Raw genomic sequence first — 17,167 nt, forward strand, 5'->3', positions numbered from 1 at the left:
CTGCCTGTGTGTGCCATACTCTGCCTTCCCTACCTTGCCTGCGTGGGCTATACTTTCACTGTGTTTGCCATTCTTGGTTGGTTTGTGCCATACTCTGCCTGTGTGTGCCATACTCTGCCTTCCCTACCCTGCCTGTGTGTGCCATACTCTGCTTGCCCTATGATGCCTGTGTGTATGGCACACACAGGCAGCATACAGTGACACAATGCTGGCACTGCTCCTACAGTCTGCACAATAACTATATATTAAAAAACTTTTTAATTGCAGTACCACCTCAGTATATTTTCTTTTTGTAGTGTGCAGGGATTATTTGTGGGTTTCTACTGCTCCTGAGGTGTGAACAGGGGAACAATGGGAGTGATTACAGCCTGAGCCTGAGGTGTGAACACTGCAGGGGGTGAACAATGCAGAGATTAAAAGGTGTGAACAACACAGGGAATTACATATTTAAACAATACAGCCTGATTACAGCCTGAATCTGAGGTGAGAACCATGCAGGGGGGGCAGTTAATCACAGTACTGATACCATTTAAAGCTTACACAAGAGTAAGACATCAAAGCAGCCAGACAGGTGGGGGGCCACACAGAGGGCGGCCCGCGGGCCGCCAGTTGGACAGCACTGCCTTAGAGCATATATGTCAAACACAAGGCCCGGGGGCCAAATTCGGCCCACCTGGCTGTTTTATGTGGCCCTTGGTGAGTCTTTCTGACCATCCAGCCTGATCAATTTCCATTTTCCTCACATAGTAACTAAGACTAAGGGGTATATTTTCATGCTGTGTAAAAAGTGGAGTGAAGCATTACCAGTAATGTTGCCCAAGGCAACCAATCAGTAATCAGATTTCAACAGTAGCAAAGCATCTATTGGCTGCTATGAGCAACATCACCGGTAATTACTCCACTTTTTACACATTGCGATAAATATACCCCTTAGTATCTTACTAAGTATATTAATAAAAAAATTTGGCCCATGACTTAGCCTGTGTTTTAGATTTCGGGCCCCCTTATGTGAGTTTGACACCAGCAACAGCCATAGGGTATATGGTAAATACAGGGCCTGGTTGTCTAGGGATGTGTAGGGTGCAGAGGGGGCTCCTACCCTACACCCCCCCCCCATCCCATTAAGTGCTGTTGAACACAGGCAAGTCTGTATTAATTGTATGAATGCAGATCTCTCTATTCTGTTTTGGAGGAAAGAGACCTGTAGCAGTTGTGTGTGCAAAATGGGGCACAAAGTGCAAAAGCATGGAGGATTGCACCCTTTTTTTTGCACCCTGCCCTGAATGTTGTAAATGACCCCTCGTGTTGTTCTCCTCTACCTGCTCCATCAGCAAGGAATGCTGGCAGCTGCAGAGGGTACTGTAAATCCTGGAATGCAACTGTGTTAAGGACTTTATGGGCTACAAATACAGCCCCATACTAACTACTATCTCTAAAAGGCAGCTATATTTAATGAGGGCACCAAAGTCTGGGGTTTATTCAGTATCTCAGATGAAGTGAAGAACTAGTAAGCATGGCCATATCTTGGAGCATCGAGGAGGAACGCTCAAGGACAATTATGAGATAAGTAAGATAGGATAAGGTAATACAAGCATGGGAAAATGTGTATTTACCACCATTTATTAAATAAAACCTCCTTCATAAACTTTCAAATTAATTACATGAATTAGAGAAGCAAATCATTTTAAAATAATTCAGATGGGCACAGTTACTGCCAACAATAACTGGGTCTGCCTTGTTCCGTGGGTACCTTCCATCACATATCTCAAAGAAGACTGGGACATGATTTCATTTAAAGTAACTTTGAGCTGAAATTCATAAAAAAACATATTATTTTAAAGTCAGTAATAAGAAATAAAATGCCAGATATTTGTAAAGCTTAATTAACAGTTGGCATGTTCTTACCTGATAAGCACAAAAAGAAATTCAAGCAACGGCTGCTTTGTAATATTTTATGCAAGGAAAGAGAAAATAGGTGTCAGATTCTTATTGCTTCTATATTTACTGTCAAAATGACTCCATTACATTTTTCCTAAATTACTTCAGAATCCTCTGACTTGAATTGAAATGTTCATGTTTATATTAGCTGATATAATTGTCTGTTTAAACAACTCTTAATATGATAATTGCATCTGGACTGCCCAAATTAATCTGGGACAGTAATAAAGCAGGCCTCCTTGGACTGTGACTCTCTATGGGAAATCTTCAGATCTTGCTGTTGAGTCCTGGAAGCTGCATCATTTTCATTTTATTGGTCAGCACTTAGGACTCATCCCTCTGGAGAAGGGGGTTTCTGGCCACCTCCTCAACCATGCAAGTGAGAAGATCACCAGGGATTAAGATTCCTTAAGAAGGACAGTACACAGGTTCCATACACAGGTATGGAACCTGTTATCCAGAATGTAAGGACCTGGGGTTTTCCAGATAAGGGGTATTTTTGTAATTTGCATCTCTATACCTTAAAGTGGACCTGTCACCCAGACATAAAAAGCTGTATAATAAAAGCCCTTTTCAAATAAAACATGAAACCCAAAGTCATTTTTTTTCTTAACACATCTATACCCATTATATAAGCATTTAAATGTCCCAGCTGTCAATCATATATTGCCTGACCCGCCTCTATGCCTTAGGCATAGGGGTGGGGCAGACAGTTACTTTCACTTTCAATTCAGAACTTTTTAGCTGTCACTGCACTCCTCACATTGCCCCTTCTTCCTCACCATTTAATTGTGTAACCAGTGCATTGAGATGGGTATAAGGTCCCCCGTACTGGCACAGAAACAAGATTTTAGCAGGATACACAGCTTGCCTTAATAACAGTGTCCACAAAATGGAGCCTGCCTGTTTTCTGCAATTGTGAATCCCAGGGCAGAAGGAAATAAGTTTAAAAAAACTTATGCAATGCAACTGAAGTTTATTTTGCTTGACAAACACAATAGAAAACAATTTGTAATTATTTCTTAGGGTGAAAGGGCCCCCTTAAGTCTACTAAAAATCATTTAAACATTAAATAAACCCAATTTGGACTGTGTTGCCTCCAGTATGGAATAATTATATTCTAGTTGGGCTCAAGTACAAAGTACTGTTTTATTACTAGAGAAAATGGAAATAATTTTTAATTTTTTTTTATTTGATTAAACTGGAGTCTATGGGAAATGGCCTTTCCACAGTTTGGAGCATTCTGGATAATGGGTTTCCCAGGATCACATACCTGTATGTAGAAAAGTGCTTCTTTGCCAGTCCTACCACTTTGCAAACATGAACATCCCCTTTAATTGCCTTTTAATATATTAAAATTAAGACTAAACAGTTCTGTTATGGTGGGGATCGTTGTTCATTTTATTCCAACTTAACTAGGTGCAAAAAAACATCTGAATCTTTATATTAAGTTTGTCCAGATGGAGTAACCCATAGCAACCAATAAAATGTTTGCTTTTAAAGAGGTGAGCAGGAAATGTTGCCTTCTGGTTTCAATAGGTGAAAAGAATTGTAGTAAACGTTGCACCTTTATTACAATACCTCCCAAGTGTTTATTTATAATGAACAGCAGAATTGTTAATACATTGAAAAAAGATTTTCTTTGGCTTTGGGAAAGATATAACTTTTTTACACATAGACTTACCCTTGAAATTTTACTGTCAGTATGGATCAGATGCGAGTGGACATCTGTGTTCAACTAGTAAACTATTAATGGGAAATCCCTTGCCTTTATAGCTTTATGTGCAATAGGTAGTGGCTAAATAAAGTAATAACTCTCTGTGAAAAAACAGCAAAATCCTACAGTTAGTAAAAGGTGGGTCCCATTGGGGCACTCACATCCCCCAGTAGTTACACCATAAATGTCTGTGTAGCTGTATTGTTCCTGCATGTAGAATGCTAAGTCATGATATGGTTTAGAGAGCATGATACCTCTTACTGGATAATTATATTGTTCAGAAGAAACAAACTTTTAAATAATCATGTGAAGTTTGTAAGGTTGTTTCTCCTGGCCCACAGCATTCATAGGAAAGGCACTCACGATAAAGAGAAAAACATTGCCTGGGTGAAGTCCTCACCAGTAGTTATATATATCTATATCTATATATATATATATATCTCTCTCTCTATACATATATATATATATATATATCTCAAATAAAACACAGCCAGCACCAAGGGTCTTGTGGTTCAAACAAATTCAAGTGTATTGCATTGCTCATTTATTTAGGGCCCTTCTGGGCCCCCTACACTCCAGCCCCTCCCCCCTGCAACCACAGGGCCTGCTTCAACTATAGTTACACCCCTGTATTTTTGTGTGGCTGTGTATCTAAAAATGCTGAGAAATAAGTCAAATGAAAGTATTGTATAAAATGATAATAACACGAACATGGGTGAAATTAAAATATGCACAAGTGCCTGTCCAATCCACCACATATAAGCACCCCATTATTTCTAAAAGTACTCTAAGCTAATTACTGTGCACTGGGGCAATTCTTACCCCTGAGCTGCCCCCAGCGCTTACCTTTCCTGTGCCACAGCTTTGTTAGTGCAGGGAATGCAATTGTTCTTTCTGCACTAAAAGAGGTGAATTTCTGTTTTGAAAAGTGGAAATTGACCCTTAAAGTTACCAGGACCTTTTTTAGCTCGCCTCATGGCAGCAGGGTCCCTTTCTGTGCATTGATAACCCCACCTATAAATTAGTATATCCTTGTTCGCTTTAACCAATATTATCATATACTGTAGACTAGTATACAGGATTTTGGTAATTGAAGTCCAGTAACACATGAGGACCAGTTGCCAGCTGAAATGTGTTTAGTACAGAGCAAAATGCATGCCAGCAGTGGCAAAACATATTTGAAAGTGGACGTAAGTTATTGCTATACCTGGACTTTCCCATCAGAAGTCAGTTTGCCCATGCAAAGGCAGATGAGACCAAGCAGCAAATGGTGCAGTGGTACTGTGACACAATAACCTTTGTCACGGCACTGTTCTACATATTAAATAATTGTATTGTGTTCTCAGATATAATATAAAGAGAGGAATGATCCTCCCATAGTTTCACACTGGGGCCTTACTGGAAGTCATACCCCAATATGGCTATACACACTGCTGACTTCTTATCCAACTAGAGGAGAGCTGTTGAAAAAATACAGAAGACTGTTTCCAGATTGCCTTAAACAAGGACCTAAAGGAAACAATATATGATGGAAAAATGAAGGCAGTTTGGACCCTTACATCTTTTAGACATAGTATTTTTGTCTCTGTAAATACCATAAAATACTTAATTATGTATCAACATAATATTGTCCCTCCTCACCTGCCTGGATTTCAAATGATGCAGAAAGAGAAGAACTGTTTTGCAGTTGGATTTCAGCATATAAAAATTGTATTTATTCATACTTTTTAAGAAACAGATTACAGTGGTATTATATATATATATATAGGTATATATGTGTTGTGTGGGGCTCTTTAACAAATACTGGGTCAGAAGCCAGTGTTCCCCTTCAGGTGCCACTTTTAATACATATATAATATGAAAAAATGAAGGCAGTGTAACCCCTTAAATCTATTAGTCGTAGTCTTTTCTGTCTCCAAAAATACAATGAAACAGTTTATTATATAATAACATAATATTGTCTGGTTCTATTTATTTGAATGGGATACAGAAACATAGAATCTAACTTTTTTCCAGCAGTTAAATGTTTCTGGCAGTTAAATGTTCCCTCATATGAATTTTCAGGTGCCATTCTATTTAAATATTTATAGTTACGCTGCATTTTACCAAAACAGTATAATACATCACTTGTTCTTAAGAAAATTCTTAAAAAACAAGGTAACTGTTAAGTACATGTCTAGGAGTATTCTGTAGAAGCAAATGCTAATGTGCAACTGTTAATGTAGAATAACTTACAGTAAATGCCTACTCAAAGAGGCAAAATTCTGGGCATTAGAAAAACTACCTTAGAATATAAGTGCTTTTGAAGGATGCAAAGATGCGCACAAGAACTTCAGAAGTTTTCAGTGATGACTATATAAGGTTATATTTATGTGCTTAAACTGGGCTGAATGAGTTCATTGTCCTCAGATGCCATCATTGTGTTGTTTAAAGAGGTCACAGTGAAGAAAAGTGTCAAAAGAACACACGACCAACATTCAAGTGGACTAATAACAAATCTCCTAAAACACATTCTTCTGTCTCAAACCGGTCCAAACTTCTGTCTTAGCCAATAACCACACATCATACAGTTCTTTCTAACACTCTTTTCCAATGTATTTTCATGTCACTACCTATAATACATGGAATGTTACCCCTGAGTTTCAGCCAGCATTGGTGCATGCCAAGTCATTGTGCATCGAGGCCAAGCTTAGATAACTCCCACATCATTTGCTTCATTAGAAACCATTTTGGATTTGTATTCCTCATCTTATATGGGATTCTTTTATCTATTTTTTCAGCTATATAGAATATCTGTATTAATGGTTCTTGGTTCTTTTAGGAAAATGCACTTTATTATTATTCTATTACAGATATAAGAACCCTTATCCGGAAACCCATTATCCAGAAAGCTCCCAATTACGGAAAGGCCATTACTCATAGACTCTATTATAAGCAAATAATTCTAATTTGTAAAAATGATTTCCTTTATCTCTGTAATAATAAAACTTGATCCCAAATAATATATAATTTATCTTTATTGGAGGCAAAACAAGCCTATTGGGTTTATTCAAAATTTAAATGATTTTTAGCAGACTTAAGGTATGGAGATCCAAATTATGGAAAGATCCCTTATCCAGAAAACCCTAGGCCCTGAGAATTCTGGAAAACAGGTCCCATACCTGTCTATGAAGATTTTCATTCATCCAGGTCATGGTATATCTAGTATAAATAATTTTAAAGCAACTGGACTTGTTTAGTAATCATTGAAGACGTTTCACTACTCATCCGAGCAGCTTCTTCAGTTCAACTGACTGGTATGGGAAGTCCTCAGCATATATACTCTTCCACTAATCCAATCACAATGGCACTATGTAACTCTTCAGAATTACAGTTACATAGTGCCATTGTGATTGGATTAGTGGAAGAGTATATATGCTGAGGACTTCCCATACCAGTCAGTTGAACTGAAGAAGCTGCTCGGATGAGTAGTGAAACGTCTTCAATGATTACTAAACAAGTCCAGTTGCTTTAAAATGATTTATACTAGGTCCCATACCTGTATTACAATTATTATTATTTTTATTATATACCCATGTATTTGTAAAACGTCAACATTTTGCAGTACCATACAATAGATGGGAGTGTACATCAATCAAACAGATTACAGTATTATCTGATACAAGAGGTAACAAGGGTCCTACTCAATATATTATATAATCTAAATGAAGAAGAAGTAGGAAACAAGGTGTGGGGATGGACAGATAGATTTTTCCAGAGAAAGAATGCAGCTCTAGCAAACTCTCAGAAAAGTAACACTAAAATTTTTAGTAAAAAAATCTATTCTACCCTGCTCCAATAATTGCCCTATCCTTCCCAGCGTTTATTATTTTACATGCTTTATTATAAAATATCTTGTAAAACGTTGCATCCGGTGATGCAGAAGAAGGGTAGAATAGATTTTTTACTTGAAAAATGTTAGTGTTACTTTTCCTTTAAAGGCAGGTATATAAAGAAGCCATGAGTATGGTGGTTATAGACACATTTTTTTCTGTGCAGGTATAGGACCCATTATCCAGAATGCTCTGGACCAAGAGTATTCCGGAGAAGGGGTCTTTCCATAATTTGGATCTCCATATCTAAAGTCTACTAAAATTTTAATAAAACATTAATTAAACCCAATAGGATTATTTTGCATCCAATAAGGATTAATAATATCTAAGTTCAAATACAAAGTACTGTTTTATTTTTAGAGAAAAAATCAATTTTAAAAATCTGAATTATTTGATTAAAATGGAGTCTATGGGAGACAGGCTTTCCGTAATACAAATCTTTCTGGATAAATGGACCCCATACCTGTATCACCCTGTATAAGCCTGCTCTAGCACCTACCCTATAATTACCCACAAAACATTTAACTGTAAAAAGGCATCACTTATGGCTAAACTACAATACGTTTTATGAGAATAAAGAATTTATGACTGGAAAATAAACAGAGACACGTATCACATTTTAGTCTCACCTAATGTCATTTGCTATGCCAAAAAAATGAAGTGATAAAATGTAGATGCGCTAAGTATCATTACCAGTATCATTTGACCAGCCTTAGCTATGAGTCACATTATTCTCGTAATCTACAAGTATATGGCACATTATTCTCAGGATTATTACTTTAGTTCTGCTCCTGCAAATGAAAAAACAGACTTTTAAAGAAAGTAAACACATTTTCGTACTTTAATTCTCTTTCAGGTGCCCTGTGTTCTTAGTCCACTTAAAGGGAGACGTTATAAACACATTTTTCATCGCTTTCTTACCTGGTTGTTTAAAAGAGCATGACCATGCAAACAATTTTCAATCATAACTTGGCCACTGGAGTGTAGTGTTTAATTAGAGTCTTTGGATGATGTTTACTCTTCAGATCAACCATGGCTGCACCCAATCATATTAAACACAAGCAAAAGAGAACATTACGTTTTGCAAAGCAATTATCAGATGTAAACTAATTACTAATAGATGTATATATACTGTATACACGCATATATATATTTATAAATATAAGCAAAAGAGGGGAAGTTCTGCTCACCACTAAATTTTAAGCCTTTAGGCAGGGGAACAATGAGGCTGTGCCACAAAATTCAAACAGACAAAGACAAGAGGTCCTCTGCAGTCCCCTATTATCAATATATACAGTATATATAGGATATTAAGACATTTAGTACATTATGCTACCAGGAAAAACTCTCCCCTTTAATTAAAACAGAGATGGTTTGTCCATATATTGCAATATACTTGGTCTGGCCAGTCCTGCACTCACTTTTATCTGATTTGTTTAAGAAATCTACTACTTCATTATAAGTTTTTTACAGGGACTATTTTATCTGCAACTTGCTTGTAGGGTTAAATCTCCAAAATGGGTGCCCTTTTTATTGGCCACCACTGGGATCACCTGACTGTAGCTAGGAATGATGGGAGCTACAACATGGAGCTGGCCACTGCTCCTGTATACACTGCTCCTGTATACACTGCTCCTGTATACACTGCTCCTGTATACACTGCTCCTGTATACACTGCTCCTGTATACACTGCTCCTGTATACACTGCTCCTGTATAGCTGCAGTTCCTTCAAGCTGGGTGCCAAGAACCCAAAGGTATTGTGCTTTGATTATGTTCTTTTGAGCTTTTTATATCTATAATTTAATTTGTGAACACTCCATTACATTAGTTCTCAAGGGCAAGTGCAGTTGCAGTCCTTCCAATTTCCCTGCAGTCAGTTGTGTGTAAAGCCACTTTCATTATAATTATTTGCGCCAAAATGCACTCCTTGCACTTTCAAATAGTTGCACTTGGTGCACTTTAGTCCCTGCCTTCCATTCTGAAATGAGCACTACTGCTCCTCAGCACCCTGCATCAATTGACACAAATCATTTGTGCCTATTGATATAGCCCATGGTGGAAACCATGCAGTTACCACCATATTCAGGGTAACAGTAACCACAGGGATGCCCAGCGTGCAGATAAACAGAAGAGACACAATAGTGCCCGATGCAGCTATACAGATGAGCAAGATGCTAGTGTGACCAAACTTGCCTCTGCATTCCTTACTGGTCCCTATAGAGTGTTCTTGCACAAATTCACTGCAGAAATCTAAATGTACTGATTACTCTGCAAATTGCTGCTGGGAAAACTGACTTCACAATCATGGCAACCCATCTTGTTTCAAATATAACCACAATAAAGTAAAACTATTCTTTAATACAAAATTAGATTAAAGTGAATAACAGGCCCTAAGAATAATAATGTCTATGCTATTATTAGATCAAGTGATTGTGTGTGATGTTACCTTTACTCTCTCAAACAATAAGTTAATCTCTTCATGGTGTATCAGTTGCCTTTTAGTGTTTCGAACAAATGCAAAGAGTTCCTAAAAAGATATTGATCTTTCTAATTTCTAAAAGGCCCTGTTTGAATTAAACACCCAAAGTAAATGACATACTGTATATATCAGAGAGAAGAGTAAGGTAAATACACACTGGATAGACTGCAAACACTTTATAGACTGGTATAATGAACAGTAAGTTGCATAATGTGCCATCTCACTAAAGATGAACTGGCAGCACTAAAGGCTGTACTGCATGTAGTGACTGATGCCATTAATATTATATTCAGTCAATAAAGAAATGAGGAATCATTTTCCTTTGGAGCACATATAATGACAAAGATAGGATGGCAGCAACCAAATTTACACTATAAATATGATCATTTATGCAGGTGTGAATTTTTTAAATACATTTTTATTCATTTAAAAACCAAAAAAAAAACAAGAATAAAAACTTGAAAATTGAAAACATTATCCAAACCATTAAGTGAAAGACAATAACAAAGCTTGTCAGTAAGGCTATTAGGAACAAATACAAACAAGTTGAGAATCATTTTAAACTTTTTGCCTGAGTTATTTGTAGAGTATACAGATTGTATAATCTGGGAATAGAATAATAATGAAAACAGAGATCCATGGTGGTGGACCCCACAGGAAAAGGGTTAGAGAGCTCTCTATATATTTAAAGGGGAACATTACCACAAACCACACCCAGATGTAAAAAGTGTTGGTGAGCCACACACACATGAAAAATCTTCCTTGGGGGCCAAATATAGGCTGTGATTGGCTATTTGGTAGCCACATGTTGACTACTGGCCTAAATACTAAGGAACTTGCCATGGGTACCTGAAAGAATACTAGTTAATTTTTTATTGATAATTATGTGAGAAATAAAAACTTTTAAGCAAGAAATTGGGAGAGAGAGAGTAAGCCAAGATTTTGCAAGGAGTTGCTTGGCTGCTGTAGGAATAAAGGTAATTCATTTTCATAATTATTGTCATAATTAAGACAGGGTCAGACCGGTGAAAAATCCTGGTGTGCCCCGGTGGCACAGACCCTTGCCGACACTCCCCCGGCCAACCGTTCCCAACCAGCCGGCGGGGGCACTTGCAGGGCCCCTGGGGTGGGAGCTCCGCTGGGCCCTGCACCCCCCAATCTGACCCTGATCTAAGAACATAAAAAAAAGAAAAAGTTCTATACTCTGCATACCACCTATTATTGGATCTTGGTGTTGGACTTTGGTCGCCATTACTATACTTAGAGGTGCTGGTCCCGACTGCTAGGGGCCATAGGTTGGGAAAGCCAACAATCCCTCTCTACATACAACATGTCTCCCACCTTTAGCTCATAAAATGTAAAAACACATTCATGAAAAAAGGTGAAGATTTTAAAATGACAGTAACTTGCACACATCCAGGCTCCCCATTATGCACTTTGTATCACTTCTGAAACCTTTTCTTATTCGAAAGAAAATAGGGAAATAAATCAATAGAGTTAAATAGGGAAATGGAACCTGCACCTACCTGTGAGTGGGAATGACTGCTACAAGCAAATCAAGAATGAATGCCATTTAGAGCATGAACTGGAAGATGATTAATCAAATTGTTCATTTTAGAAAAATATTAACTTCCTCTGCTTCCAGATCTGGGCATGCACAGGCGCAATGAAGATCTCACAGAGCCCTGCGCGTGCGCAATGAACTCCTCTTTCCCCTGAGTCCAGTGAAGAGGTACTGGTCATGTGATAGTCTGAACTTTCCGCTCCACCTTAGTCCCCTGCTCTGCCAATAGGAGCAGTCACGTTGTATAACCATAGCAACATGATCACTCCTTCTCAGTTCTTTACTAGCTGTCAGTTTGTTCACAGTGCTGCAGAGTTTGCCCTACAGTTTAACACAGTGCCTTGTCTGTCTGAGGTCTGTACATTTGCAAGCAATATGTTTATAAACATTTACACACTTTTTATCTTTTTATTCATTTAAACTGGCAAAACTGGGGTCGGGGGCAGTATTATTTTGGTGCGTGCAGTTTGCTAAGAACAGGAAAGGAGAAGTGATGCAGAGTTAAAAAAGATGGCGGACGCAAATTCAGGAGCAGTAGTTAAGTTGAAAGGGATGAAAATCGTAAACTTCAATGAATTTTTTAGTTCTGATACAGCGTTCAGGAGGGGGGCACGCAACTAACATTTGGGGGGAATCTGCAAAATAAGCTGTTGTTCTTCTTTTAACATTACATAAACCCAATAGGATTGTTTTGCACCCAATAAGGATCAATTATATCATAGTTAGGATCAAGTACAATGTACTATTTTATTATTACAGAGAAAAAGGAGATCATTTTTAAAAATGTTAAATATTTGATTAGAATGAAATCTATTGGAGATGGCCTTTCCATAGTTCTGAGTTTTCTGGATAATGGGTTTCTGGATAACACATCCCATACCTATACAAAATTTGCAGTGGCAAGAAGAGACTGCTGTAACATTTCACCTGCAACATTGTGCTAGTTTCTTATTTACTGCATAAATTCAAATCACAGATCTACATAGAAATGAAGGTATTGCGTATAGAAACAGATCAATATATTCATGCCTACACTGCAAATACTTTGTTGTACTGATCCCTAGGTGTATATAATCACACGCTGTAAGTGCAAACATAAATGCATACAGAATCCAACTACGTGCATATGCAGGAAAACTATAAATGGCAGAAAAAGGAAAATAAATCATCTCACTGCCCATTATTATTTTCCTTTATTTATATAGTGCTGAAATATCCCATAGAACTTAGCAGAGATTATAAATCATTTGCACCAGTCCCTGTTCCAGTAGATTTTACAATCCAAGGTCCCTATTCACTAGGGCCAATTTTATCAGGAGGCAATTTTTCTGGCGGATATCGGCTACATGTGCCTCCACCCAAGCGTATTCCATGCTTCCCATGCAGGCACAAGTAGACGTTTTTTCAAGTGTTTTTCGGCTTGCCGAGAATATGCTACATGTGGCATTAGCCTAAGGGGCCTATTTATTATGCTGTGTGAAATTCACTGAAAAAAACAGTGTAAAAAGCTGTGTATAATTAATAGCAACTTTATCATGGTGTGTTTTATTTTACTCCACCTGAACATATGATAGATACGACACCATTATTTTACACCACTTCTGTTGCGGTGGAAGTCGCTCTAAAAAAAATATGTATAACATTAAGCCGTTTTTATTGCGGCAGATCCTGCCAATGTGGGACACATTTTGTTTGCTTTTTTATACCGCATAATGAATCTGCCCTAAGCCTGCAGGAGCATGTGCAGTTGAGATTGACTTCAGTTGCACAGGTTCCTGCAACATTTATCTAATTCACTAAATGATTTAGATTGTTTTGAGGCAAAATGGGAAGGGTCATATTATAGGTTTTCAAATTTGAGTTGTTTTTTTTTAATAAATGCGATCAAGTTTTTTTCTCACAAAAAACTAAGAAAAATGAAAAAAATAGCTTAAACAGTAAAACCACATCTTCTAAAGAAGCTGGGCATGTTTTAGTTGCCAATTCTTTTCATTCAAGTTTTCAAAAAACATTTGTTTAATAGATAAAATCTCAAAAACTTAAATCAGTTTTTTTGTTAAAATTTTCTTAAATCAGGGCCAAAACTTGAATACAAATTTTAATTGGTGATGAGCGAATTTTTCCGCCAGGCATGGATTTGCTATGAAATTCAGTATTTTACCATTGGCCGCGAGTGAGAAAAAAGTTGCGATCGCGTCAAAAAGGTCACAGTCATGTCAAATAAATTGTGGTTGCATCATATAAGTCACGGTCACCTCAAAAATGTTGCGTCACATCAAAAATAATCATGTGCATCAAAAAGGTTGTGCAGCATTTGGCAAATTTTTCAAATGTTTCAGTGAATCTGGAAAGATCAGTAAATTTTAATTCATTTGCCCCTTTCTGATTCTTGGCTTGCTGGATCTGCTGCCCACAATGTCCTGTCACTTCTTACTTGGAAATCCACGACGACTGCATGAAATAAGTAAAAAAACTCCATAAACCTGCAAATATACTGAATGTGCAAGAACTGCATCCAAGCTTGTGCTCAGTCTATAACAAAAATAACAGTGATTATTTGCTCTCTTTTCAAAATCCAGAAATAAAAATAAACACATATTGCAGCTGTCAACTCCCCCTATTCCTGTCACCATACCAAATTCCCCCAGGTTTTTACAGGTTCTCTGGTAGTTCCTTGCACGTGTGCAGTAAGTATTCAGTGACATATTGATGTCAGTAGAAGCACTTGCGCAGGTGGCATACAGGAGCATCAGAACAGCGAGTGCGTATCTGCGATGATGTCACTTCCGGCAGTGAGCCCCGCTTGAAGGAGTCACTTCCAGGTGGTGGCGGCAAAAATCTTTCAGATCCCCCTACTCAAGCTACAGTATGCCAATTACATCTCTTCAAATATAAGGTTTATAAAAATGCTATGTTAAATTTACACCAATTAGAAAAGCTCAGAAATTGGGTTAAAATAAGCACATATTTATAAAGCCATGGTGCCTGCTCTGTATGTAGTAGCTCTCCCGTTCCTAACTTACTATTCCTGTTTCCACACTAGAGTACAAAGTGCTACGGTCAGGGACATATTGCTTTCACATCATAACACAGCAAACCATTTTGCCTTTGCAATTTCTTGTAAGATGTAGTTTTTTTTTTTAAATAATTTTGTTATTTCTCCGAACTGTAACGCTATTGCCACCCAAGTGTTAATGGCGAACAAAGGAAACCAAAGCTAAATCAGGATCAGTAACCTAATCTCTAAAAAATACCAAGCCAATGCAATGCAGAGGGCCAGACTGGTTCCCCCGTTAATGTCCCTTTGGGGACTGTGGGTCCCGAATTTGGGTCTGAGGTACCTTTGTGTATTTTTACGTATAGTCCACAATTTTCTCAGATTAAAAAGATTATTAATAAGAATCTCACTATATTGAAGAGAGATCCTATTTTGGATTATGTTCTAAGAAATGGGTGTAAATTTGTGACTAGGAAAGGTAGATCCTTAGGCCTTTTAACCCCCATTATAATTACCTCTCAATAATCATCTAGTATTCCCACATGATTAACAATGATTGGGGTGTATAAATGTCTTTTGATTCCCACATTACAAATAAAAAATATTATATTAAGCAGTATATTAATTGCTGTTCAAAAATGTTATTCTCAAACTTGTATGAAATGTGGGAAGCAATATGTGGGTCAAACCACTAGAATGCTCAAAGAACATTTGTGAACATATATTGGTAAGGTAACTGACAGCAGCACAGAGCATGCAGTGTAAAGCAGCGGAAAAGGAAAACAGAGGTTTGAATAAAACTATAAGCATTTCCCCAAAATGCAATGCTTAAAGGGTAAGCAAGCCTTTTATTTTATTAAATTGCCTAAAGTAACATACCATTCTCCTTGCATGCAGATTTATTTTGTTCCTCTATTACTCTATTACAAGCATCTGAACTGCAGCTCTTCTCCTGACTTCCTTGTCTAGAGAGAAACTCCACCCCCTTTTGCTTTCTGAGCACTCCGAGTCTCTCCAAGTATGCCCGATTAATTTTAATTGGAACAAAGGCAGTGAGCATGCCCAGTAGGAACCTCTTTGAGGTCGTCATAATGGGAGAGAGAAAGAGTGCTCACATCAGAGGTGGGTGAAGCTTCAAGCTAGACAAAGAAGTCAGCAAAAGAGCTGTATTCAAACTGTCTGACATAGAGATACAAAATAATTCTGGATGCAGGGAGAATGGTGTTATTCTGGGGCTGTACAGAGTCATTTTAGAGATAATAAAGAAAAAATGTTTACTTATTCTTTAATAAATGAATCGCTGAGATTTGCTGATTTGATTTAGGTTCTGTTCTATCCCTCCTACACAATGGATATACATTATAACAATCCAACTATTGCTGATTATTCCTGTTATTTTTCTATTATGCATTTAGCTAAAAGTGTTACTAATTCTCTCGGTCCCAGATGTCTGAGCCAGAAACACTGTACATACCAAATAAAGCTTAAAGCCGTGCCTTGCTTCCCTGCAATGAAACAGTGTCCAACAAATATATGGGCTTTTTGTATAGAACTATTTTTAGCTGTTCTGCATGCTGATTAGCTACTGAGTGCCTTGCTTCATTAACCTCTCGATTGCTTTGTGTTAGGCAGGTGCTTTAGGCTGCCCTGTTACTTAGCAACCCACAAACATGACTCTCACCTGCTCCACCTGGAGCTCGCCATCCCCAAGAACAATGCAGGAATGGGGTTTGTTTGGATAGAATTGTGTGTGCCAGATAAGCATTGTGTCATTTGTTCTGTGAAACATCATGCATGGTTTCATAAAGACAGTTAAGTATCTCTGTATTGTATATTTCTAACTTGCCAGATTGTCTGTGTCTGTTCCAGATCTCTGCTGCGATCTTTATGAACCCAACCAAGCTGTACAATCAAAACCTAAGCAAAAATATCTTTCTTTGGCTGATCTTTCCCATGAAACAGAGACTAGAAGGTCTCGGGCATAGCAGCAGTTTTTGGCAGGACAAACAGTAAGGGGGCCATTTAATAATGTTCACGGTAAAACGTGATTCTTTTCATGTAACAAAATGCTACATTTTCACCATTTATTATGCGTCAAAACCACGAAAAACTAAACTGTAAAAATAAGCCATCTAAAAGCTGTCGAGGTCATGTAGAAGTCAAAGGGATTTGTCCTAAGCAAATCTTTATTTTATCTTTATTTAATCTTTATTTAAATTGTGGCTTTAGAGGTTTCCTGAGTTTTTTTTTTTGTGTAAGTCCACCAATATTTGTATGAAAACATAAAAACCCAGAAATCAGAATGTTAATAAATATGCTTCTAACTACGTGCATTTATTTCTTATTGTTCTATAGCAGGGGTCTGCAACCTTTAAGACATAAAGAGCCACTTGGACCCGTTTTCGAAAAGAAAAAAAAACTTGGAGCCGCAAAAAAAAAAATGTGCCAGAGTCCAGCCCCCCTATAATGTGCCAGAGTCCAGCCCCAGTATAATGTGCCAGAGTCCAGGCCCCCCTATAATGTGCCAGAGTCCAGCCCCAGTATAATGTGCCAGAGTCCAGCCCCCCTATAATGTGCCAGAGTCCAGCCCCAGTATAA

The 17,167-nt window shown here is 37.7% G+C and overlaps 1 long non-coding RNA gene across 1 annotated transcript; it reads right to left on the reverse strand.

Annotated features, from left to right (window-relative positions):
* Positions 1 to 1,598: 1,598 nt before the first annotated feature.
* LOC105947360 lies at positions 1,599 to 15,533 on the reverse strand. The gene is made up of 4 exons (XR_001170757.3): positions 15,449 to 15,533; positions 8,449 to 8,563; positions 1,906 to 1,937; positions 1,599 to 1,808 (listed from the first exon to the last, which is right to left on the reverse strand). It is a non-coding gene; the product is annotated as an uncharacterized LOC105947360 (long non-coding RNA).
* Positions 15,534 to 17,167: the final 1,634 nt, after the last annotated feature.

This window comes from Xenopus tropicalis, chromosome 5, assembly GCF_000004195.4.
Source record: "Xenopus tropicalis strain Nigerian chromosome 5, UCB_Xtro_10.0, whole genome shotgun sequence".
NCBI lineage: Eukaryota > Metazoa > Chordata > Amphibia > Anura > Pipidae > Xenopus > Xenopus tropicalis.